We start from the raw sequence: 26,580 nt of genomic DNA, 5'->3' as shown, positions 1-26,580 counted from the left end.
AGGATGGTGATCGTGAGAGACCCCACAGAGTAGTGACCCTGGGGTAGGGCTGGCGGGTTGGGGGGGGACATGTGCTGGGAAACGGCAGCTCAGAGCGCTCAGACAGGCCCTGTTCCACACTGGGGCTCTGTCCAAGAGGACTTGTGGAGACTGAATTCTGGCCCCTATTTTGCTGACTAAAAAAAAAATAATACTCTACTGCGGAATCACTTGCTTCCAGAGGAATGGGTGAGCTAAGAGTGGCCCTGCAGAACAAGGTATGAGAGCACGCATTTTAGAGCAATGCAGTTTTCCTGAGGGCGAGCCCTGTCGTACTCAGAGCATTCCTGTAAATGTTCCCTCCTGATTTCTTCAGCACTCTTGAGAAACGCCAATACACGGCAGGGTGTCATGCAGCCCTCAGGCTATGAGGTCCCTGCCTCTGTCTCCCTGGAGCACCCTTGCCATGCAGGTCGCAGCCCTGAATGGTTGAAATGGGCCATCACTGCTTTATTCCATATGGAGAGTCAGTAAGCCATCAGGTTATTAAGAGCTCGAGAGACAGAGTGTGCAGAGGAAGTGGCTAATGGTGAGGCAAGGTCCTTGAAGAGGTGAGTAATGGGCAACAGAGTTGCAGGATGAGGTCTTCTGGGTCATGTGCTATGTCGCCACCTGACACTCTTTCTTTGTTCCACAGTGACTACCCAACAGAGTGCGCAGGAGCTCAGGATTAATTATCTATTTACTACCATGCTCACTCAACAGCTGGGTTATTAGAAAGCCATGATCATGGACACAGGCTTCGAAGGCCACTTTTTCATAAAAACGAGTGTTTAGCAAACACTTGTCCATCTGATTGAGCGGAAAACAGTGACAAGGTGCTGACTGGGCTGCATCTGCCTTTGAACAGCAGGAACTGGTTCTATCGTTCAGCCATATGTTGCTTATTAAATATTCAGCAGCTAGAGCTTTTACAAAGGCTTTTCATAGGCTCATGCATGTGCAGCAGGGAATAAGGAGCCTCAGCTTCTGAAAGCTGTGCTTGGCTTTTTTCTGTCTGAGCACCAGCTAGTTGGAAGGAGGGAAGGGGTTGGAGAATGGTTACCTGGGAAAGCTAAAAATATTTGCGGTCCAGGGTTTTGCTGATTTATTTTTTAACTTTGTAACACCCTAACAGAGTCTGAATGAATGGGTCCCCTATATTCATTCGCGGAGCCATCTATTCAAGGAAGATAGAGCTATGTGGAGTGGCAGGGCAAGGTGAAGTGTTGACTGATTGTTTCATCTGACAAACATTTATGAAGCATTTACTTTTTGCAGGTAGTATGTTACGACCCAGTAGTACAACGGCAAGCAAAAATAAACAAAGGCTTGTCATCCATTTACCATCTATATCTAGTTGGTGATACTAGATGAAGTGCACATTTAGTTTTTTATAATACATTCTAGAGTCTAAATGTAGACAGTCCTCATCATTCAAATATTCTACATCGGTGAATTCGTCTACCTGCTAAAATTCACTTGTCATGCTAGAATAACCCTGGCAATGCTCTCCTTCATGAGCATGTGCAGAGTGGCAGAAACGTGGAGCGGCCCACCATGCACGTTCTCAGTTGAGGAAGAACAAGCTGAAGCTCTGCATTCTTGCTCGAGCTCCCAGACTGTAAACACGTGTCCTTTCTGCAGCCTATCTAGTGCCACGCTTTCCACATTTTGTTCTTTTCGTCTGTGATTTTGCTGTTTGAAATGGTCCCCAGCATAGTGCTGACATACTGCCTCGTGTCCCCAGGGCAAGAAGGATGTGGGGGTGCCCTATGGGGACAATACGTTTATCAGGAAAGCTGAGTCACAGTGCGGTCGGCCGTGAGTTCAGTGTGAATGAATCCACAATGTATATTAAATAATGTGTCTTTAAGCAAACACATAAAACAAAGTTATATATTGATTGGTTGATGAAAATACCATAGCCAGAGATTCTCAGGAGCCTAACCCCGTGTTTCCCCAAGGAGCAGTGGCTCTGTATGCTCGAATTCAGTGTTCACGGCAGCGTTATAAAGAATAACTACCTTGAGTAACAAGAATCAACTGTATGCATTTGGCACTAGAAAGTGAGGGGTAGGGTTATAGTAATATAGAGCTTGAAGTAGGAGAGTATGACTGTCATATTGTTTGAAAAGGATTTCTTAAATAGTGCAGTTAGAGTTTTCTTTAACGTGAGTTATGTTACAGCAGCCTAGGAGAGAGTGTGGCTGAGGAGAGCCTCCGTGAATTTGTTGTAACTCTCTCTTTGGCAAGAAGTTCTCTGATTTGCAATTAACAGTCTCTTTTCTGAACTTTTTTCTGAGAGGCCTGGAATTTTAAACTTGAGACACAGGTCTATCTCTGAGAGTGCCACACCATGTTAAATACGTGTTATCCTTACAGATAGGGTATAGAGGAGGGATGTGAGGGACGCTTGCACTTCTGAAATTTTCAAAGTTTAAATAAATTATAATTATATTATAATAATATATAATAATATATAATAATATATAATAATAATAATAATTGTTTTTACATTTCACAAAGACTCCTACTCGTTTTTATTTCTATAACATTCCCAGCAATATCCTAATAGATTGATATTATTATTTTCCTGCCTTACAAATGAGAAATACGTTCATGTTAATTTGCTAGATGCTTATATAAATATATACATATAAAGTTTCTCCTAGATTTTTCAATCCCAATTGCAGATCTAATGAATCCAGATTACGAAGTGTGTGAAAGGAAAGTTATTAGGTATCTTGGATAATGTCAGGACTAGCATATTGATGAGACAATTTTCACTAATTGATATTATTTTAAAACATATCAGTAAGCTCTCTGTTTAGGCAGAAAATGGGTACCCTCTTCTCCATGAATTTCATGAATATTTCTTAATTCTTGGTTCTTGTATAACCTATAGGTCTGTTCTCTTTTTTATAACCTCTGTCTCACCTACATAGAGGCAAAACATCAAAAAAACCCATGCAGATTATAGATAGCCTATATGTACATATGTATGTGGATTCATTATAATCATTAGATAAAATGCAGTATGCCTAGTTCCGTGTGAATTTTAGATAAACACTGAATAACATTTTAGTGTAATTTTTCCCAAGTTGCATGAAACATGCTTAATACTACAGAATTAAATTATTCATTTTTACTTGAAATTCAGATTTCACTGGATTTCTTGCATTTTTATTTGCTAAATCTGGTAACCTTGATAATAATCGTGTGTGTATGTATGTATTTGGGTGTGTTTGTAAAGGGAGGAAATATTCCCTACTTTTTAAAATTACCATTTGCTTGGCTGAGTGTGGGTTCCATACTGAGCATTTCTAAATTCCACTTTATAATTTAAAGCAAAATGTTGATTTACTCTACCAGCTGTTTATACAGATGTGTCATGTTAACAACAAAAGAGATGGAAAATTTAATCAGGTTGGGATTATAGTTATGGATTAAACTTGTTTTTAGAATACTCCCCAAGTATAGGCTAAAACACTTTTTTGATAACATTTTTTGGGGTCAGAGCCAGTTTACTGAAAAAAATTAAAACTGGAAGTTATCAGAAGAATACTGTAAAGACATATTTTTCTATATCTTATTTAATTATAAATTTAATTCAATTTAGGAGGCTGGTCACGGTCCCCAAGTTACTTTCTTAGCTCAAAGTGCCTACATTTTACAATTAAACTGCCATGAGTTTGATTTCTGGCATTCCTAGTCCTGCCTTTCACAGCTGTACAGTAACATCCTGGTGTGTCCTCCATCAGACACGCCCATCCTGCTCACGGTGACACCTGGCCTTCTGATAGCTTGCTCCCAGGCCCTCAAGAGGTCCTCTTCATTTCTGTCCCTACCCTCCAGACTGCCATTTCGGGCAGCATTACTTCCAGGTCATCATTGTTCTGCTGACAGGCCACTGAGTAATCGTTGGTGGTATTTACTCACAATCTGGCAAGTGCTGGAATGCTTTTATTGGTGAAGCAGCAGAACTTCCTTTTCCCACACTGGCCATCTGATGCTTGGCCACACAAGGGTCAGTGGGAGCTGTGCATACAAAGTGCACACAGCCTGTGCCCCGGCCAGGAGGCATGAGCGTGTGGGATGCCAACTGCACGGCTGGCCTGTGAAGGCTGAGTTCTCCTGACATTGGAGGGGACAACAGATGATTGGGGCCGACACCCAGGCTCTGTCTCTATATTACGTTTCTTAGCGTCTCACTTTGTCAGAGGCAGGTTTTCTCTTGGTTGATCCAAATGAAAACATATAAGTCTCAGGGTAGAGTTGGTGAGAGTGCTCTGTGTTGCCTTCCCCCAAAAGGCTGCTGAAGGATGCATCTTTCCTGGAGAGGACCTTTGGCCTTTACAAATGCTGTGAAATAGATGTCATGGTGAGAAGACCGCCAACCAGGAGCTGGGATAAAATCGGCCAGCTAGAGAAAGTCAGATGGGACATGGCTGTTGTGGGTGAATAGACACTCTAAAAGTTCAATTCTGGGTATAATTTTCTCAAAGATTTTACTTGTTTATTCATGAGAGACACAGAGAGAGGGGCAGAGACACAGGCAGAGGGAGAAGCAGGCTCCCTGCAGGGAGCCCGATGTGGGACTCGATCCCAGGACCCCGGGATCACGCCCTGAGCCAAAGGCAGACGCTCAGTTGCTAAGCCACCCAGGCGTCCTGCAGGTATAATTTTCAGTGTCACTGGATTTTGCACCAAGTGGCACTATAGATGTTGAGTGAGCAGATGTTACTCCACTGGAGAATTGGATGAAGTAGCGAGTGGATTAGTTCCTTAAGGAACCTTTACTTAACTTTCCAAATTGCACAGCATTTACATTTTTATGAATTGTATTAAAGCAAGGCTGATTTGTAACATTTTTCTCACATTAAGAACACCCGTACAAAGGACAGAGCAGAAAAATGATGAACACATTTAGTCTAAACACAAAATGACCACAGATGTGGGGAGATAATATGGTAAAACAAACAATGACTAACATCATGATTTCCTCCGGTTCCAACTATTTAGTTTAAAAACCCACTGACCTTTAGAAACAATGAGAGTGGCTGTCTGGAACACAGGATGGGCTCTGTAGTGCTGTTTTTGCTTTGAAATCATGTCTTTGTCCGTTCACGAGCTCAGGGCCATGCTGCCCCACTCACGCTTCTTCTCGTGCATGGACCCTTAACAGCTCCTGCGCTTGATAATCGAATTATTCCTTCTGTTCATTCCTAGAGCCCTGTGATTCCATTTGGGGAACCCATGAGCTATGTCATACTATCTCCTCAGCAGCTCCTCTGAACTCCCAAGTGTGCGTATTTCAGGGCACACATCACTGTCCAGGGTTCCACTGGCGTGTTATCTCAGAGGGTTTGGAGCAACGATCAGAACAGTATAGTGGAGTGGGAACGACTTGATAAATCATGTTTTAGAATTTTCTTCAGTTTTCCCAGCTGCCAGGGTCTATCAAAATACCGATAGCTGACTCTCCCTCCTCCCTGTGACTTCTTCAGGAGGCAGCAGAACATTCTGGGCTCTGGAACCTGTCTTGTTGGAGAGGGGATCCTGTTTCCACCAGAGGGAGCCACGTTGCCCCAAACAGTTCACCAACTGTGGGATTCCAGGCCTTTCAGACAATTCCCACTAACCCCATTTAATTGACCTCATTTACACTTTTCTCTAGAAAAATAAAGATAAATTTCAATAATCCTTATATTGATTATTATTTGAGTTTGAATTGTGAGAACAGCCAGCATTTTTTTTTTTTTGAAAAGGAGACCAACAGAACACAGTTTCATGAAAATCAAACTTACTGGAAAGAAAAGTAGCGTTAATGCAAGAACTGACTTAATGCTGAGACCAAAATACACTTTCCCTCTAAATTGAGGTTAATGATGGGGCTGGGGACCAGAGAGCAGGAGAAAAGATTTCAGAAAGGGAATTACACTGCCATAAGTACAAAGGCAGAAAGTGACCTTTATGAGCAGGTACATAGATAATAGTAGATTGTATTTCTATGTGGATGATAGAACACAGAGCATTAAAGAGCATCCCCAGGCACATCCTTCTGTGCTGTCATGAATTCAAGAAGAGCAGCAAAATACCCGCTTTACATAACTGATTTCATTATATCAGAGACATGTGATGCGATTATTTTATCAATGGTGAAGATGACAGCTATGTTCTCATTCTATTCTCATCAGTATACTCATTACTTCTGAGATATTTATGGAAGATTTTTAAAGTTGGGATGTAAGATACAAAGAAATATAAAGAATCCAGTGTATCTATACTCATGGAATTTACCATCTAATTCTGAGATTCCACTGGGGAGTAATGTTACATGATGTCACATTGCATCAGTGGTAGGAATAATAGCACAAATAACTAGAGTTTACTGTTATGTAACTAAAGAGGGGGGCTTGTCCTGGGTGGTGAGGAGCAACTACTGAAAGTCCTGATTTTACTTTGACATAATTAATATTTAACCCCATCTTTCAGACAGCGTTTGGCCAATAACAACTCTGTGTATTTTACGGCTTCTCCTAAAGAGTGAGAGCACATCCGTGTCAGCTGTGAAGAGCTGTATCTGGGGTTTTCTGGGATACAGTTTATCCAAGGGCTCTTTCAACTGTACAACTCTCTTGATTAAAAAGTATGAGTCCATTTGGGTGTCTGTAAGGCAGCCAGGAGGATTGGGGAGTTTAACACAGTTGTGTTTCCTGTTAATAGAAAAGCATCAGGAAAAGAAATCCTTGGGGGAATCTTAACATATCCAGTGTTTAAATCTGTTTTTCTTAATTCTTAATCCTGAGGGTAGGGATGGAAAGGGAGAGTGTGTGTGCATATGTGTATGCGTGTGCACGTGTGTATGTGCATGCGTGTTTGTGTCTCTGTGTACACATGCATGTGTGCATGTGTATCTCTGAGTACATGGGTATATGTGTGTATTTGCGTGAACCTGTATGTGTGCATGTGTACATGTACGTGTGTGTGTGTCTGTGGGGGGAGTACATACATGTCTATTTAAAATAGATCCAATTTAAGAAGTGGTTTATTTTAGTCAAGGCCATGAGAAGAAACAGGAGAATGAGAAAGTCAGGAGAATTTACCTCAACATTTGCCCGCATGCTTGAAAGAATGGTACTGTTCTATAACACCGAGCCAGAAACTGGAACATAACAAAGACCTTGCCCAGAGCAAACTGGTTTTAGAAGGAATCTGTTAAAATGATGTCTCTACCATGCTATAGAAACTGGCACAACTTTTTTTCCTTTCTGCCTATAGAATGTTCCATTTGTCTGAGAAAGTAAAGTGAGTTTTTGGGTGTTACCTTCTGCAGAGAGTGTGCTGCTATCACCTAGTCATTGGTTGAGAGGGCAGTGGTCGTGGGCTTTCTGCGTGCAGACCAGAGCACTCCTGCTTCTTCCCCTCAATGCGAGAGTACACCTGCTTCCTCCCCTTCCTTTTATTTCTCTCCTTTCCTTTCCTCTTCAGCTTCATGTGATCGATTGTACAGATGATGTGAGTTCATTTAAAACTAATTTTGTAAATTAGACACGCTATAAACAGTGGCCCTGGGTCACTTATTTTGTTTAAGGATGCATTCAACAACTACCAACATGCTTCCAGTCAAGGCTAAGGTAGTTTCAAGGCTATAATCTCAAAAAAATGGAAAAATTAAAAAATTGGGAAAATGAAGCATAGCCCTTAATTTATCCCTCACAACTGTGCTTATGATTTGCGTGGAGCTTTTCTCTTTTCTTTTCTTTTCTTTTTTTTTCTTTTCTTTTTTCTCTTTCCTTCTCTTTTACATTTTACCAATGAAGAGATTTAAATATAGAGAAGTTACATAATTTATCCAAAGCCATAAAGTAATAAGCAAGAGGTGAAATCCATACAGGAACCCACACTTCTGACTTCTAATCCAGTGCTCTTTGCTTAGTACCATAGTGCTTTACTCGGCCCGGCTTTGTGTCTATGTGCCATAGATGCTTGGAGGAAGTTTGCGTAAGAAACATGATCCTCCAGACCCCCGGAGTGTCGAAAAATGACAGGTGATGAGGAGAAAATGAATTGGGCCTAACACTTCTGGAATGGATGGAGATTCTCAAATAAGTCTCAAGACTTACACTTGGTGTGGTCAGTGGTTACCTTTTAATTTCCTGTCATTGAGGAAGTCTGGGTTAAAAACTAGGGAGAAAAATACAACTTAGAAATAATATTGCTCAGCTACATAGCTTGAAGACTTATGGCTTTTCCTTGCAAGGAGTTTACGTTATGCAAATATAATTTGATGAACTCTTTGTGAATAGGAGGTATGATGTTTATGGCTGTGTTATTTTATAGCGATTCTGGTGCCTGGGATCTGGGAAAAAGGAAAGCTATACAGGCTCTAATATTGCTAAAGTTCTCTTAAGGTGTGGTGAACATCTTTTATAGCGTTTGCGCCAACAGAAAAACAAGTGTGATACCATCCGTCTTGTGTTACTTCTGGCTTGTTTTACTTAACTGAGAAGTCGAGGTGTGTGTGCATATATGAGTGCATGTGGTAAAGAGACATTCAGGTTCTTATTAGGACCAGAAGTGTTTTTTATTTGGGGAAACTCAAACTTGAAAAGAAGATGAGTTTGCCAAAACTAATTAATTAATTAATTAATTTTAAAAGATTTTATTTATTTATTTATTCATGAGACACACACACACACACACAGAGGCAGAGACACAGGCAGAGAGAGAAGCAGGCTCCATGCAGGGAGCCCGGTGTGGGACTTGATCCTGGGGCTCCAGGATCACACCCTGAGCTGAAGGCAGATGCTCAACCCTGAGCCAACCAGGCGTCCCAAGCAAAAATCATTTAAAAGTTTAATAATCCTACTTGGATGAAAAAGTGTTAGGTCCAATCCAGTTTGTCCTCATTATCTGTCATTTTTCAACCCACCTGGAGGTCTGGGAGATCGTGCTTCTAATTCTGCACACTTGATTGCACCTGAGAAGTCACAGAGTACCCAGTTATTCCCAGAGCTTTGGGGACTTCCATGGGGAATTATGGTCCTGAGAGAAATCCCAACAAGGTTATTAGGCTTCACTACTTCATCTTTCTTCAGGTAGGACACTTTGTCTGGCAGACTGCCGGCATGCCTGTCCCTGGTTTCACCTGCGTCTGTCAGCCAGGATGTCTTCTGGAAAGCAGGGCTGGAAGCACAGAAGGTCCTTTCAGAAGCAGCGGAAGGATGTCATCCTCTGTGTGTGTGTGTAATTCCCTCTCCTTCGAATCTACAACAAGCTTTCTCTTCTGCACCCTATGGGACATAATGTCTCAACTTTACAAGCAAGGCCTCCTCAGATATCTTCAGTTATTGGGGATATTCTGATAAGTGTGAATTGTGCCTCCAACCAGATTGTATTTTCCTTTTATTTTAACCTCTTTATAGGAGACAGAGTGAGAGCTCAATAGTTGCTTTGTAGTTTAGCTTCTTTTTCTTTTTCTTTTTTCCCCATCCCCTATTTCACCCATCCCCCTGCCCCCTCCCCTCTGGTAACTATCACATTGTTCTCTATAGTTAGGAGTCTATCTCTTGGTTTCTCTCTTTCTCTCTCTTTTTTTGTTCCTCTGTTCATTTTCTTTTCTTTCTTTTTTTTTTTGTTTCTTAAATTCCACATGTGAGTATATCATCCAGTATTTGTCTTTCTCTCACTTATTTGTCTTAGCATTATACTCTCTAGCTCCTTTTGTGTCATCACAAATGACAAGATTTCCTTCTTTTGTATGGCTGAATAATATTCCATTGTGTATCTGTACACCATCTTTTTTAATCTATTTCCCAATTGATGGACACTTGGGTTGCTTCCATATCTTGGCCATGTTAATAATGCTGCAATAAACATTGAGGTGCACATATCTTTTCAAAATAGTGTTTTTGTTTTCTTTGGGTGAATACTCAATAGTGGAATTGGTGCATTATAAGGTAGTTCTACTTTGAACTACTTGAGGAATCTCCATGCTATTTTCCAGAGTGACTGCACCTCTTTGTATTCCAACAGTGCAAGAGGGTTCCCCTTCTCTGCATCCTCGCCAGCATCTGTTGTTTCTCATGTTGATTTTATTTTATTTTATTTTATTTTTAATTTTTGTTTATTTATGATAGTCAGAGAGGGGGAGAGAGAGAGAGAGAGGCAGAGACATAGGCAGAGAGAGAAGCAGGCTCCATGCACCGGGAGCCCGACGTGGGACTCGATCCCGGGTCTCCAGGATCGCGCCCTGGGCCAAAGGCAGGCGCCAAACCGCTGCGCCACCCAGGGATCCCCCCTCTCATGTTGATTTTAATCATTCTGACGGATGTAGCGTGATATCTCATTGTAGTTTTGATTTGCATTTATCTCCCTGATAATGAATAATGATGAGCATCTTTTCATCTGTCTGTTGGCCAGCTGGATGTCTTCTTTGGATAAATGTCTGTTCATGTCCTCTGCCTATTTTAAATTGGATTAATTGTATTTAGAGTGTTGAGTTGTATAGTTTAGCTTATTTTTAAATGGATAAATTATCAATACTAGTTTTCATTTCTGCTTCTAATCCACCTTTATTTTGCCAAATATAGGCTACCTGCTTTTGAGCTGAAATGATGGATTGTTCGGTAAATATGTGACTTACCTGTGATAAGTGTTACAACATGATTCTGTATGAGACTCCTGTTTTATGAGTTAGAGGCCTGGGATGTTTTTAAAAGTTCCAACTGTGAACACAAAGTGCTTAGACTTGAGTAAAGTGTATCCTTCCTATGGTGTGAGTGCAGTGTCTTGATTCATCATTCTCAAGAGTAGGATGTAACAGTGATCATCGGAATAACCTGGTCTGGCATGCAGATACTTACCTAATATTAGAATAATTCAGCATCAAGAAGATATAAATGTAATTCATTTTATTATGATTTTAGTGATACTTTCTTTCAATTTATCCCATAGGACATACCTAATAGGCCTGGACTGGTTACACAGGTAAAAGCAGCCTCTAATAAGTCAATGCCTTCAGTACTATCAAAAGGTTTATTATTTTTTTAAGATTTTATGTATTTATTCATGAGAGAGAGGCAGAGACACAGGCAGAGGGAGAAGCAAGCTCCATGCAGGGAGCCCAACATGGGACTCAATCCCAGGACTCCAGGATTGCACCCTGGGCCGAAGGCAGGCGCTAAACTGCTGAGCCACCCAGGGATCCCCTATCAAAAGGTTTATATAAAATATTTACATATATTTATCAAGTATAAATATTCAGTTCTTAAATCTATAACCCACTTTATTCCAAATAGATAAATCTAGGGATAAAGTTAATAGCCAAGGTTCTGCAGACTTTAGCAGAGGTGGGTTCATAGGAAACACCAAGCATTTTAGCAGCTAAGTAAAAAAGGGAAACCGCTAAAGAAGGCAGAGACCCTATGATGGAAAGCGTTAGGTTTCTCAGAAGTATAACAATTCCTAATACTGTGGTGTAGAGTCCGTTCTTATTCATCCTCAGGACAGGGAGCCTGTGAGATGCTGTGACCCTCTTTCTTACAATCTCTTCAGGAAACAAAATTCTGGGGACTACACCCCCTGTAAGATAAAATTTAGATTCTTCAAGGGAACAGAGGATTGCATTTGTTTGCGGCTGAGATTCTCCATGCTGTAGTCACAGCACATTAGGCTGGCCAGCTGAATCTGTACCTAGGCCTCCAGTCGGCTGCACCTATGTGGATGAGGGCCTGGCATCGGGCAGCTCTGACCCGGTGTTGCAGAGCTCCCCCGGGGCTGCTCCTTAGCTTCCAGGCCATCCTCCAGACACCAACTTCTTGCCAACAGGCATAGATAGGGAGTGACAGAGATCTTGAATTGCTGCCCTCCAGCAGATACCTGGAGTATATAGACTATTGCTGCCCATTAGGAGAGAACCCAGTGGGCTCTTAGAGTCAGAGTGTCATGTTTTTTGGAAGATAGCTGATTGACAAGGAGCTGCTGCTCCTGGTTAGCACGGCCTCCCTACTCATCGTCATCTTACTGTTTAGCCCTCCGTGGACACTTTTCAGGGGGCAAAAGCAGCTTCCACTCCACATTGGTGGTCTTGGATGTTGTGTTCCCCTCACAGTTAGCCTGTGATTCCTGCACTGGAGGAGGCGCAGTGGCCTGCTGCTCTTCGGCCGCTGCACACTGCGTGCGAGATGTGCTCTTGGCCCAGAGGCTGGCCAGGCCCGCCGAGGAGGGGCTGCACCTGCCTTGGCTCCGCGGGCTAAGGATGGTCTTGGGCCACCTCCTGACTCATTTCGAGTGTTGATGAAAAGCACAGCCTGGCAGTCAGGAAGCAGCCACTTGCTGAGCACACTATCCATGGCTTCAGAAGGATTATGACTGCGGGTACTTGACGCTAGCGGATTTTTTAAACAGGTGGAAACCGAGGTGTTTGCTTCGGTTCCACTCACGAGCAGGGAGTCAGCAGGGCTGGGCGGACACAATCCTAAAAAGATGGCACGTTTAATTTAATAAATAGACTTTCCTCCTTCCCCCAGTCCTTCCTTAAAAGAGAAAAGAATGTCATTCTGTTTGAGCCAGAAGGGAGTCAGGTGAAACTTTTGACTCAAACAGCTCAGGAGAGCTGGCCGGTGAGCATGACCTTTAGACACACCTGAAAGATGTGGTCAGCTCCAGCCATCCTTGCAAATGTGCATGCACAGCACCAGGGAAGAGGAAGCCACTCATGCATCCCGCCAAAGTCTTGGGGCTTTTCAAAACAGTGTCAGACATTAAAATGTGACCTTTTTTTGTCCCTTCAGTTTCAACTCAGCACGACGTTAGGATGAGTTTTTCAAATGTTGGGTTATGTAACCCAACCTAGTAAAACTCTGCAGGTAATATTTTTGCAGGGATGCTGGGGAAAAAAAAAACATTGTCAGCTTTGCAAATTCTTTGTGATTATGCACCTAATTATGTTAAAAATCCCATGCCTGTTCGGTCATATGCCAACTTTAAATCATATTTTGAGGTCCTCTGAGCAGCCGTTGTGAGAGCAATGCTTTTCCTCTCCACACGGCTGGGCTGCACCACAGAGAGTGTTTCGTTTCTGGCAGGAGAAACATGTGTCTGACTCTTGTTACGTTGTTTATGTTTTGAGACTGACTTTCTCAGTGAGCTGCAGTTATTTTGACATTAGGCTTTGGAGACAATTTCCAGGAGTCAAACGTTTGTCATGGAATGTGCCCCTCCAGCATCTTCTAGGTGGTGCTGTCAAAAAAAAAAAAAAAAAAAAAAAAAAAAAACATGGCAAAATGAGTCTTCCTCTAAGTCAACATTATGCTAACTTTGACATTAATCACACTTTAAATACAAATACATGACAGACAGATGGCTTGCACAGGGTCAGTGCCATATCTGTGTTAGACTGGCAGGAAAGAGATGGGCATCGCCAGCTAGCATCGACCTGAATTGCTAGTGGTCTAGTGTCTACACTCAGAAATTCCATAAACTTGGAATCAAATCCTGCCTTCTCCACTGCATAATCTCAGGCTTCGGTAAGCCACATTGTGCCTCTAAACCTTGGTTTCCTCATTTGTAAAATGAAGATTAAACTAGTACCCACTTGGTCTAATGTGTCATTTAAGGCCAGTGTTTCTTTATGGATCTTTTTATGGATCTTCTATCTGGATGATCTAACCACTGATGTAAGTGGGTTGATAAGCCCCCTACTGTTATTATATTAGGGCACACTTCTTCTTTTATGTCTGTCAGTGTTTGCTTTATATATTTAGGTGCTTCTGTGTTAGACACATAAATATTTATGAACATATGTCCTTTTCTTAGATCGGCCTCCTTTATCATTAAGTAATGCCCTTCTTTGTCTTTTGTTATAGTGGCTTTTTCTTTAAAAAAAAGATTTTATTTGTTTATTTGACAGAGAGGGAGAGAGCACAAGCAGGGGGAGCAGCAGGCAGAGGGAGAGAAAAGGCAGAAGTAAGCTCTCCCCTGAGCAAGGAGCCTGATGTGGGGCTCCATCCCAGGACCCTGGGATCATGACCTGAGCTGAAGGCAGACACGTAACTGACCAAGCCACCTGGCGCCCCTTATAGTCTTTGTTTTAAGGTTGATTTTGTCTAATATGAGTATTGTTACACTGGCTTTCTTTTTCACTTCCATTTGCACAAAATATCTTTTCTTATCCCTTCACTTTCACCTGCGTGTGTCTTTAGCTTTGAAGTGAGTCTCTCATAGGCAGCATATAAATGGAACTTATTTTTTCATCCATTCCACCATCCTCTATCTTTTGATTAGAACATTTAGTCCATTTATATTTAAAGTAATTGTTGGTAGATACGTAGTTATTTGTTAATTTTTTCTGGTTGTTTTTGCAGTTCTTCTTTGCTCCTTTCTTCATCTCTTGGTTTCTCCTTTTGTGGCTTAATGGTTTTCTTTAGTGCTATGTTTGGGTTCCTTTCTTCTTGTGTATTTATTGTAAGTTTTGGGTTGTAGTTACCGTGAGGTTTATGTATATGTATGTGTATATACAGAAAAGTTTAAGATGAAAGTCACTTAAATTTGACTGCATTCTAAAAGCATTACATTTTTTTTGCCCCATCCCCATTTTATGTCTTAGACGTCATATTTTACATCTTTTTATTATGTGGGTCTCTTAACTTATTACACGTCCCTTAATTGCAACAACCTATTATAGTTGTAGTCAATTTTACTATTTTTTGTCTTTTAGTCTTCATAATAACTTTTTAAGTGGCTGATTCACTGCTTTTATTATATAATTGCCTTTACTAGTGAGATTTTTTTTCTTTCATATATTCTCTTTATTTCTAGTGATGGCCTTCTCTTTTCTGCTGAAAGAGCATCCTTTAACATTTTTGTGTAAGGCTGTTTTAGTATTGATGAACTCCTTTAGCTTTTGCTTGTCTGGAAAACTCTTTTTAAAAAAAATATGTTATTTATTTATTCATGATAGAGAGAGAGAGAGACAGAGAGAGAGAGAGAGAGAGAGAGAGAATAAGAGAGAGAGAGAGAGGCAGAGACACAGGCGGAGGGAGGAGCAGGCTCCATGCTGGGAGCCCGACGTGGGACTCGATCCTGGGACTCCAGGATCGCGCCCTGGGCCAAAGGCAGGTGCTAAACCTCTGAGCCACCCAGGGATCCCCTGGAAAACTCTTTATGTCTCCTTCAGCTCTGAACCTTGTTGGGTAGAGTATCCTTGATGGTATTCTCTCATACACTGTTGGTAAAAATGTAAATTGATGCTGACACTATGGAAAACAGTGTGAAGGTTCCTCAATTAATTAAAAATAAAACTACCATACAATTTAGCAATTTCATTTCTGGTGATTTATTCAAAGAAAACAAAATCACCAATTTGAAGAGATATATGCACCTATATGTTCATTGCAGTACTATTTATTGGTATCCAAGATATGGAAGCAACGCTGTGTCCATTGTTAGACGAATGGATAAAGATATGGTGTGTGTGTATATAAATATACATACATACACATCCTGGGATATCACTCAGCTTTAAAATATGAAATCTTGCCATTTATGACAACAGGGATGGACTGAGAGGGTATTATGCTAAGTGAAGTAAGTCAGATGGAGAGAGATAAATACTGTGTGATTTCACTTATATGTAGAATCTAAACAAACAAACAAACAAACAAATGAGCAAACAAAACAGAAACAGACTTATAGATACAGGAAAGAAACTGTTGGTTACCTGAGGCAGAAGAGGTTATTAGTGGGTGAAATAGGTGAAGGGGATTGAAAGGTTCAAACTCCAGTTATAAAATAAATAAATCATAGGGATGTAATGTACAGCATAGAGAATATAGTCAATAATATTATAGTAATTTTTAATGGTGATAGTAAGATTTATCATGATTTGTCATGAGGATCATTCTGTAACATGAAAATATTGAACCACTACTATGTACACCTGAAGTTAATAGGCTATAGTATGTTAATTATACTTCAATTAAAAAAAAAAAAAACAACAGTACCCACCTCAGTGTCATAAGGAGCATTCAGTGACACAATATGCCAGGCTCAGAGCAAGTTCTTAATAGATATTAGCTATCATTATTTCCCTAACTGTCCATATCTGACCAGTTAGAAGAAGGGTGACTGACGCCATTGGTCACTTTTACCTTCATTCCTTCTTTTCCTGGGCTGTGAGTTGAGCACTATCTTTGAATGGAAGGGTCTCAGGACCTTGAATTCCCATTCCTTGTCCATATGCCAACCAGAGTGGCTAAAGTATTTACACTTGCTCTAGGGCAGTCCCAGAATAGCTCCCTGTACTAAGAAAGTATGGGCTGAGGTTGAGTGAGTCTTTATTCCCAGGTGAGGGAAGGCTATAACGGGCAGATGCTATTACCTTCTGTCTGCAGACACGGAAATGAATGGCCAGTAGTGGTGTCAATGTCACTGATTCCTTTTCAGAAATCTCTGTGGCCTAGTTAAGAGACCCCTGAGCTTTGTTTCAAATGTTGTCTTCTATCCTTCAGACCATACTGGAGACCTGAAAATCAATGTTGGAACTGAAAGCTATCTGCTGCTGTATTTATTGGAGTTTTAAATTCCTTCCATTCACAAAGGTTTTTTTTTTATTTCATAGTCTTATTCTTCAAATTAAATAAAATAATTAATATCAAGTATTTCTGGCACATGACAGGTCTTCAGAAGTGTTAGTTCTCATTATTATTATCATCATTAGAATCAGATGTAAATATGTGTGTGTGTGTGTGTGTGTGTGTGCACTCATGAGAAAGAGTTTTGAAGATGTGGTGGTGAAAATAAAGGGTTAGGCTGATATTCATCTGGCATGCACCTGTGCAGCTAAATGGATTCTAGAGAATTAAAATATAACCAATAGGCTAATAAATAGCCATTGCCCTGAGCCCCATCCCCACTGCCCTAATGTCCCAGTTCTCAACACCTCCAACACCTCCTCCATGACCATGAGACCACCTTATGATACAGCATCTAGAGGGTTACACTTGACTCATCCAAAGACCCGCAGAACCCTTCCCCAGTGATAAAACTAGCATTAGTTCTGAGCATATGGTTTCTGGGTCAGACTGGTGTTAAGTAACTTGAATATTATTAATGGAAAAATTATAAAAATATAAAAATAGGACAACTTGAGTATTAACTTTGTGGAAATTAAAATATCAAAATAGTAAGCTCCAGAGTTGTAAAATTGAGCTGCTTTGGGAAGCGAGTGGGCCAATTAAAAATTCTAGTAGACTTCACCAACAGTTTTTCTGATATAAAATCTGAGAATTAAGAGTAGGATATAATTTTAAAAATCATGATGTGTGAAATTTATTTTCTTGTAGACAAAAAGTAGACCTGTTCAAGATCCTGATGGGCCAATTAGAAAATTACAAAAGCAAGATTTTATCATCGTGAAGTAGTTTATTTGAGATTGACTCTGGAATTCTACTAAAAGTATAAATGCTTTTCACAGAGCAACTAGAACAAAACCCAAGTTAATAAAAAAAGTGATTATTTAGTGAAATACCTTTCTGTAGATGCTCATCTTTATGGACATACTTTACAGGCTCAATAAATGATTCATCTTGAATGTGCCCAGCCCTGGACTAGGTCTTGCCAAGAATCTACAAGTGGACAGCACCACTCCTGCCTAGACAACCTGGGTCCTCAACACGGACCCAGAGGAGACCAGAGTTTCTGGCCCTTCACTGGGGAGGGAGCCAAGCTGACATTGTATTTGACTTTTGGAAACCAGGATGGAAGTAAAACTTGATGAAGCTATCTGGTGAATAAATGCTAGGGCTTTCTAACTGATATTGGGCACTCCTAATTACATTGGGCAGTTGCCTGATCTTGGACAAAGTCACCTACTTGGGCCTTCCTTTTCTCATCACAGGGTCAGGGGTTGAACTCAAGGAGTACATAAGGACACTTCTAAATAATAAAGGAAAGGTGGTCCCAAAACTAAAGGAAAATTTATAGAGAATACTAAGAAGAAATGCTGATTTTTCTTGATTCCTAGATATATTTTTCTTTTTGTTTTGGAATTTTGAAAATTATAAAATGGCTCATAATGGAGGAGCAAGCTGTCTTATAGTCTCTACTTCCATCACACCTGTGGATTTGACCATGGATAGTATCTATTCAGATGCTTGATGCCTTAGGTGAATTTGTTTACATAAGAGCACTACAAGGACAGGTAAAATAAGATAAAAATTAAGAGAGAGGCAAACTATAAGAAACACCAAGCTCTAGGAAACAAACTGAAGGTTGTTGGAGGGCAGGGGAGTGCAGGGTTGGGGTAACTGTGTGAGGCATTAAGGAGGGCACTTGATGTAATGAGCCCTGGGTGTTATTTGCAACTGATGAATTACTAAATTCTACCTCTGAAACTAAAACAAAAACACAGAGAGATTGATTTCTTGGCTGAAATTTTGGATGGTAACATGTCACTTAAAATTCTTTAGAAATAGCATAGTATGAGAAGCATTGGCATTGAAAGATGTGTATGCAGAATACTGTCTTCTTACATTACTTAAAGGCAATAAGAATCCCCAAATTTTTCAGAAGAGATAAAATCTTTTCAGGCTGGTTAAAGTCATTCAGATCAATTCATGCATATTGCTGCCCACTGAAGGGGACAGACCATCCCCAGGGAAGGTGACAGTGATTGTAGTTACTGATTGGGTTCAGTGCTGTGAAGAAGATGAGGGCAGTGGTGTGAGAGAGGAAACAGGTGCTGGAGGAGTCACCTTCTTTAGAGGGACAGGTAAGGTGTCTCTGATGAAGGAAGAAAAGCCAGCCAAGTGAAGAATGGGGCAGAGTGGGGACACAGAGGGGATCCTCCTGGAGGGAGAGAACTATACATGCCTGTTGGCCTGTGGAGGAACGGGGTGGGGGGGGCTGAGTGGCTGGCATGGACAGGAGTGAGAGATGCCCAGAGCCGGAGCTCTGATGATAATCAAGGCTGTGTAGTCTCTGGCCAAGAATTTAGATGCTATTCTAAGTGCAGTGGAGAACCCTTAATGAGTTGTAAGCAGGAGAATGGTCTTATGTGCTGTTTTAAGGATTATAACTATGCAAGGTGATGGATGTTAACTGAACATACTTTGCTAATCATTTCACAATATATACACCACCACGTCAGTATGTTGTGCACCTAGAACAAACACAACACTACATGTCAAGCATAGCTCAACATACAGAAAACAACCCGTCCAAGGCTGGAGTGGGAAGAGAAATGAAAACGGGGGGCGGAGGCAGGACCAGCTGGGGAGCGGGGCCGGCTGGGGGCTGGGCCAGCATGGGGACAGCAGCCACAGGGGCAGACCTTTGTCATCTGTTTGGGAGAGGAGAGTTAAAGAAGTCCTTGGTTTCAAGTTTTGAGCAACTGGCTGGGTGGTGGTGCACATTTACTGAAATGAAGGTAGTGCAGAGCTCATGGAGGAAAACTCAGTTTCCTTTTAGATGTGATATGTTTGGGTTGGCAAGGAATCTGCCAAACAGTGCTGCCATGTGGGCCAAATTCAGATATAATTTCAAGTGGAATATGAAGAAAGCCTAGGTTAAATTTTAACTGTGATTGTGGGAATTTAATGTAATATCCTGGTAATCTTATGCTATTATAAATTAGTAAAATTTTACAGTTAGCATGGTGTTGCGCAGCTGTTGCTGAAGTCACTGATGGTGTAGCTTGCAATCCCCGTTGCTTTAGATGTAAAGTAAAACGCTCCCTGCCATCATAGCTAATTTTCTTTCAAGTCTATTCCTGGGACATTGACCGTGGTCTTTGGCATGGGGGCACTTGATGAATTTTTGCTAAGGAAATGAACTAGTAGGTCTTTTGATAAAGTACCAAGTACAAGAAAGTCCAAGATTAATGATCTCAACACTGTGGTCAACTCTGGGTGGCCACATACTACTCAAAACTGCTCAGACTGTCAGTTGTATCTCTTTCCAAAATATCTTAGGATCTATCCAAGGTAACACAAATGCCTAAAATGGCAGACTTTGTGGTCTGGCTCCACTTTGTCACACATCATCATGGGAGATGTTAAAGTAAACCTCAGTGACTATGCTGTCACTCGAACATGATGCTCCTGCCCTCTATAAGATGCCCCAAGTGCAGCAAAGCCTGGTTTCTTTCCTGGAATTTGATTCTGCAAGCAGAATACCAACTGGAACTTCTCAGAAGTACATCTCAGGGTGCCACCACACCTAAATATGAATGTGAGCATCAGATCTGTAAACAGAAGTCCCCACTTGCTTGTCGTTCTGTGACAGCACTTGTGGAAACTTAGGGACTTTATTTGCAGGTCCCCCTGAACTGACCATGAATAGCAAATCTCCTGGTTTTGTGGTGTCCTTCTCAGGTAGGGTTTTTGAAGAATTTAGCAAAAAAGATCTTATTTTAGTAAAACTCTTTTAGACTGCTTAACAATTAAGTCTGTTCTGCTATTTCAGAAAGAAAAAAAAAAGGCAATGTAAAAACCTCTTAAATGGAAAAAACCACTTACCAAGTCATAAGCTGAGACTCCAGTATTGAGCTGAAACTCTAAATGATATATCAAGATCACTATTAGACCTGGAGTTACAGTGAATGGCTATTTTCACTTAATGCTAATGATTTCTATGTTTGTTTGCACAGCATAATTGTGAAAGAATTCCCCAAATGGAACTTAAGCTCCGCTGAACTTCCATTGTCCATCAACCAATTACCTATGACAGATGTTTAAATTACATTTTCTCCAGGTTTTTGTTTCTTTTTAAAGATACCAACAGTGGTTTCTGAAGAAACCCATGCAAATAAAATGTGAAGTTGAAGATCGTTCCAGATGATTTTTACATATGGCTCTCATACAAAGCTTAGGTTATATTGAAAATTAAATTTTAAATGATATTTCCCATTTCACTGTCAATTTGATTTTTTTTAACCTCTTGAGCCCTATGACCAAAGTTCCCAGACAGGAGCATTCGAGGCGGCCTGGTGGTCCCTGCAGTATTTGCTTGACTAGTTTGAGTAGCCCCTCATTTGTTCAGGAATGCGTTCAGCAGATCTGGGTCCTCCCTTGACAGGAGCTAAGAGATCAGGGTTCACAGTTAGCTCTTTCTGTTTGTTTTCATCTCTTCAGGTCTTATCCTCACTCTGGGGGCTGTTCCATCAGCCACCCCCTGTGTGTTCTGGCGCTTTCTTCAGTTTGCCTGAATTCCTCTCTATCATTAGAGTGTGATTGAGCTCACATTTCTTACACAGTTGAGCAATTGACTGCTCTGTGATATTTCATTTATGTTGGTCTTGTGTCACCAAATAGTTTGTAAGGTGCTCTCCAGCAGAGCCAAATCTAATAAGCATAAATCCTGTACAGGACTTGGAAGGGATTTACACCAGTTCAGTTGCTGCCATAGATACTTATATTTGCTTCTTTCCAGGGGATTGGGCTTTCCTTTTTATCTCCTTCCTTCTGCATGAGTCAGTTCTACACACATTTAATAAATGCATCTTTTCCCCTCATCCTGTCAGGGAGCTGAAAATGCAGAGCTGAATGTGATGTGGTCTGTGTTTTAAGCCACTTACATGTTAGTAGGGGAGACAGATACATCAGGAATTAATTTAATACATGATACATAAGCAAAGCAATGTAATTTTGAAGACAGTGTTGGGGAGATATAAGTGAAGCATTTGAGCCTTTGGGAATTCAGGGGAAAGATTGAGCAGGTGAGGGGCAGTGGAGGGAGTTCTAGACAGAGGATGAAGCCCTAAGAAGCTAAGCAGTAGTTTGGTAAGTGGAGTTCAGTCTATCCAGAGCACTGGGAGGAGCACCGAGAGCAAAAATACATGCTTATCAGGGCCTTGCCCTTAGTTTGGTTTTACTATTTGCTAGTAGATTCCAGACAAGGAGTCCTAGAAGATGGAAATGTGGATGAGATCAGGTCACAGATTATGCCCAGGATCTTGGAGCTATCCAAGGCATCGAAGCCATGGAAGGGTTCTACGTACATGAGAATGGCTAACTTTGGGTAACATTGAGACCCAGGGAGGTTACCAGAAACATTGTTTCCATTCTGATACACTTTGGCTAGATTTGTTTAGTTGTGCAACAGACTCTAAATGCAACCACAGTTTCAAAATATTAATGAAAATAAGCATAATGTGTGAAAAAATTAAAGACAATCACCCAGAACAGCTCCAGACTGTGTGCTTTGTCATTTCTTTGGTGGCCTTGGGTATTAGTAATGGCTTCTGGTGCAACTTAAAAGCACATTCGTAAAGAAGGGGCTCATCAGGAGGGCTCCCCCACCCCCAGCTGAATACTAGAGAGATCCTTGTAAACTTGGAGGGCAGTGCATTCTCTTGGTCTCACTACCAACCAGTTGACAAGAATTGGGAGGGCCATCACTTCTGACCTGTAACTATGTGGAACCACTCTAAAAACGGGGCCCCAGCAGGGACTGGTGTCCCCTGAGGCTTGATGTTGAGTGGAACCCAGAGTTGAAAACATGTGGAATTAAGACTAGCTCCATCTTCTGCATTTACTGACTCAGCGAGAGTTGTGCACTATTCAACTGGGGCCAGCCAAATCTTCCCCCAGCCACTGCGTAGGGGAGAGTAAATTAGGGAACTTTCTCATTTTCTGAACAGTTGTCCATGGAGGGCCTGAGCTCCTTAAGGGGCCTCCTTTTGTGTCTTCACAGTCTTACTGAGGGCCAGGCATTCAGGAAATGTCAGAGTCAAAAACAGGGAGCCTTTTAATTCCAGAAAGGCAAAGAAACACATCCATCCTGGGATGGTGAAGGGAACAGAGTTCCCTGAGCTCTTCTGGGATAAGACCGCCAGCATTCCCCTTGCCCTTTGGAAGCCCACTGTCTCTTTCCAGGTTTTCCCTGTACTCCCTGGACTAGAGGAGTTGAGACCCGAGATCCTGGCTCCACTAGGAACTTGCTGTGCATCCGTGGGGAATCCTCTCAAACCCTGAATATTTCCTATAAGACAACAAATACACATGTCAGCCTTTACCTCACATAAGATTTGTCAGGATCAAAAACCATAAGACACATATATTGTTGACTTACTATTTAAAAGACACTGCTTCAAGAGTGTTATATATTTTATTTTGTTTTATTTTACTTTAAGAGTATTATATATTATTACAATATATAATATGACCAAAAAATGAGGAGGATATGTCAGTTACCATCTTTATTTTACAGATGATGAGGACAGAGGGTAGCAAAAGTGTAAGGACTCACCACTCTTAACTGTAGTTGCTGGGATGTGAATGAAGGCAGTTTGGCATAGATTACATTCCTCCTCACTACAGTCAGCCTCGCTCCCCCAAAGAGCTGACATCTACAGAAAAGCATAGGTATAAAATGGAGGTCCACCTCACATGGTAGATATGTTCTGCGTTCACCTGTAAGGCAAAAATTACATACTGTAAATATTACTTTTAAAACTCTTAAATAGATATTAAATCTTTTCTCCTTTCTTCCCTCCCTCTTTACTTCTCCCCCATTCTTCTTTTTCCTTTTCTTTTGCAGCCAAGTACAGATATTTTTATTTATGTAATTAAACAGAATTGTGCACGCTGAAGCTCCAGTATTCTATTCACATGTAAGGTCATTATGTAGTTGTTATGGATTGAATTGTGCCCTTGAAGTTAGTATGTTGAAGCCATTGTCCCCATATGACTGTGTTGGGGGTGGGGCCGCTGTGGAGGTAATTAGGGTTATATGAGGTCATAAGGGCTTGCCCTAATCCAACAGGACTGCTTTCATAAGAGGAGGAGGAGAGATGAGAGACATTGCACACACACGGGTTGTCACACATCTCTCTGAGGACATAGCAAGACGGTAGCCATCTACAAGCCAAGGAGAGAAGCCTCAGGAGAAAATCCCTGCCAACACCTTGATTCTGAACTTCTAGCCCCCACATTTACTTGTGAGAAGGCATATTTCCAAGTCATTAGTGTGTGGTACTTTGTTATGACAGCCTGAGCAAATGAAAACAGTAGAAATATGCCTGACATACTGCCTTGCTCTTTACTGACTTTGCTTCTAGTGTAATTTTTAAAGAGTTCACTTTTTTTCCCCTCGGAACAATAACTGAGCAATTTTCTTGAGGATGCTGCTATTGTTGCACCCTGCCCAAAGATCATGCTATGCCACTGCATGCAGCCCTGCATGGGCAGGATGCCATGCCTCTAGGGATCCAAGAACTGGAAGCAGTGGCAACATCTATTCAATTGTAAACACCCTCCTCCTGCCCTACTCTTTCATGCAACCAGTCTGCTTGCCAAAAGTGAGTGAGCCTTGGTGGAGACAGGTCATAAGCATTGCAAACTTTGCAGCCATAGGAGATTGCAAACACCGGGTGAACGCATGGAGTTTGCTCATGAGCTGCTCTCCTGAGGACCCATCTTATTTTTTGGAAGCCTTGCTGAGGTGCTCGAGGAACAACTGGAAAAAGGAAAGGCCAAAAGATGTTGTCAAGTATACTGGGCTCCTGGACAATCGCTTTAAGGTTGAGATGAATGGCACCAAGTCTGGGCAGGGTGTTTCCCTCACTTATGTTTGTAATTCCCAGTTCTAGAATAATGCCTAGCACACTGGAGGTGTTCACATGTACACGCTGAGTAGATTGAGGTTATGAAGGTACCAATGTAAAGGACACAGGTTTCTCATTCATTCTTTCAGCAGTTTTAGTGTGGGCTAGATACTGAGATCTGAGGAAAAGGAAGTTCCCAGATGCCACATGTAGGGCTTTGATGACTCTGTGTCTCATCCTTGAGAATGCATGGCGGAGGAGGAAAGCCATCAGAGGATGGAGCATTAGGATATGCCCAGAAGCTCATCCCACATTCCCAACACCACACCAGTAAAGCATGCACATTGAGCCTGTGGGACCCAGAGGAGGAGAGAAGAAGACAGACATTCTTTCAGAAGCACCCAGACTGCATGGACTGCATGTGGTAGGATGCTTTCGTTGAAGGGAAAAGAAAGTGTTTTCTCCAGAGTGGAGGACATGGGGAAACTGGAAGTGACAACATTACTTTCCATTTCACTCCATGAAAAACCAGCTTGAGTTCTTCCAAGAGGGGATTACCCATTTCCTTGGCACCTATGATGGGCACCTTTGGGTTGAGTTATGATTTTGAGCTGGTTAAGGTGGTATAGTTCAGGAGCAGGTGGGAATGGTTGAAGTTTCCTTTTTTATGAACCAGAAAATAAGTGTAGACCCCTTCAGTGGGGTTTGGGTTTATCTCCTAGCCCAGACAACATGCTTCATATGGTGGAGCTACACCTGTTGGTGCTCCTGGACTAGGCAAGTATGTCCACTTCAGGATATGAAATAGTTGTAATCCCTCTCTGCTTTCTCACCTGTTCACTTCTTATACTTTTTTGTTTTTCTTTAGGGTTCATGTTTACTTATTTCTTTTATTTATTTTTTTTGTTTTGAAAGACAACAACAAAAAATAACTCAAAGTATAAGACAGAAGAATACGATAGCAGGTTAGTCACTTTCTTATAAAATAATGAATCTCAAGAATTCTTAAAGCTCCCTGTGAGGCCTTGGGCTTCAAGAAAGGATTATAGTAGTGAGACCCACTAACTGTTTAAGAATACAGGGCTCACTTTGTGAAATATAAAGTATGAGTTTGGCTGTCCCTTATTCCCAACTTCTATTTAGTGGTTAGAAAACTGCTAGAGACCTGTGATATTAATATTTTCAAAACACTACTCTGCAATTATGAGCAGTTTGGACAAGAGCTGTCTGCCATGATCTTATCCATAGCCCCAAGACCTATGAGTGTTACTTTTTTTCTAGAAAAATACAGTAATTCATCAGTGCCAGGCATAGACAGAAAAATGAGTATGTAAATGTGCAAATTAGAAATACCTAATTTTTGCATTTGACATGAACTTATCATGGGAAATAATTGTACCCCAAGTGCCAATTCAATGTAAGCCAAGCAAAGATATTAATATGGGAAGTTGCTTGGTAAAGACTGGTAGACCAACCAAAGCATTGGAGCCCTAGAACTCTGATAGTAATTCTGAGATTTCTTTTTTTTTGAGATGTTAATAGAGCCCATCAGACAGAGGACAACTGACTACAAGTTTTACAAACTATACTTGCATAAAATACGATTAAAAGTCACATCTAATCTTTGTAAAAGTATTCTGTTCTGTGTTGTCTTTCCTTTGCTGTGCTGAGGGGAAAGTTGCTTTTTTTGTTTTGTTTTGTTTTGTTTTAAGCATGTCTCCAAATCCCAAATTTTGACAACTAGGAAATTAAAGTTGAAGTGCCTAATTTGATTGATAGAAAGCATTTTTAAAAAATTTTTTAAAAATTTTATTTATTTATGATAGTCACACACAGAGAGAGAGAGGCAGAGACATAGGCAGAGGGAGAAGCAGGCTCCATGCACCGGGAGCCCGACGTGGGATTCGATCCCGGGTCTCCAGGATTGCGCCCTGGGCCAAAGGCAGGCACTAAACCGCTGCGCCACCCAGGGTTCCCGATAGAAAGTATTTTTAAAAGAGAAAGTAGAA

The 26,580-nt window shown here is 41.2% G+C and overlaps 1 protein-coding gene and 1 long non-coding RNA gene across 3 annotated transcripts in view; one reads left to right on the top strand and one right to left on the bottom strand.

Annotated features, from left to right (window-relative positions):
• PIEZO2 (piezo type mechanosensitive ion channel component 2) overlaps window positions 1–26,580 on the top strand; it is a 441,806-nt gene that overhangs the window by 96,296 nt on the left and 318,930 nt on the right. The window lies entirely within an intron of this gene.
• LOC112648088 (uncharacterized) lies at window positions 22,756–23,723 on the bottom strand. The gene is made up of 3 exons (XR_003128738.3): window positions 23,530–23,723; window positions 23,275–23,438; window positions 22,756–23,007 (listed from the first exon to the last, which is right to left on the bottom strand). It is a non-coding gene; the product is annotated as an uncharacterized LOC112648088 (long non-coding RNA).

Source organism: Canis lupus, chromosome 7 (assembly GCF_003254725.2).
Source record: "Canis lupus dingo isolate Sandy chromosome 7, ASM325472v2, whole genome shotgun sequence".
Classification (NCBI taxonomy): domain Eukaryota; kingdom Metazoa; phylum Chordata; class Mammalia; order Carnivora; family Canidae; genus Canis; species Canis lupus.
The sequence above is the reverse complement of the archived record's forward strand: the minus strand, read 5'-3'. Positions and strand labels throughout refer to the sequence as shown.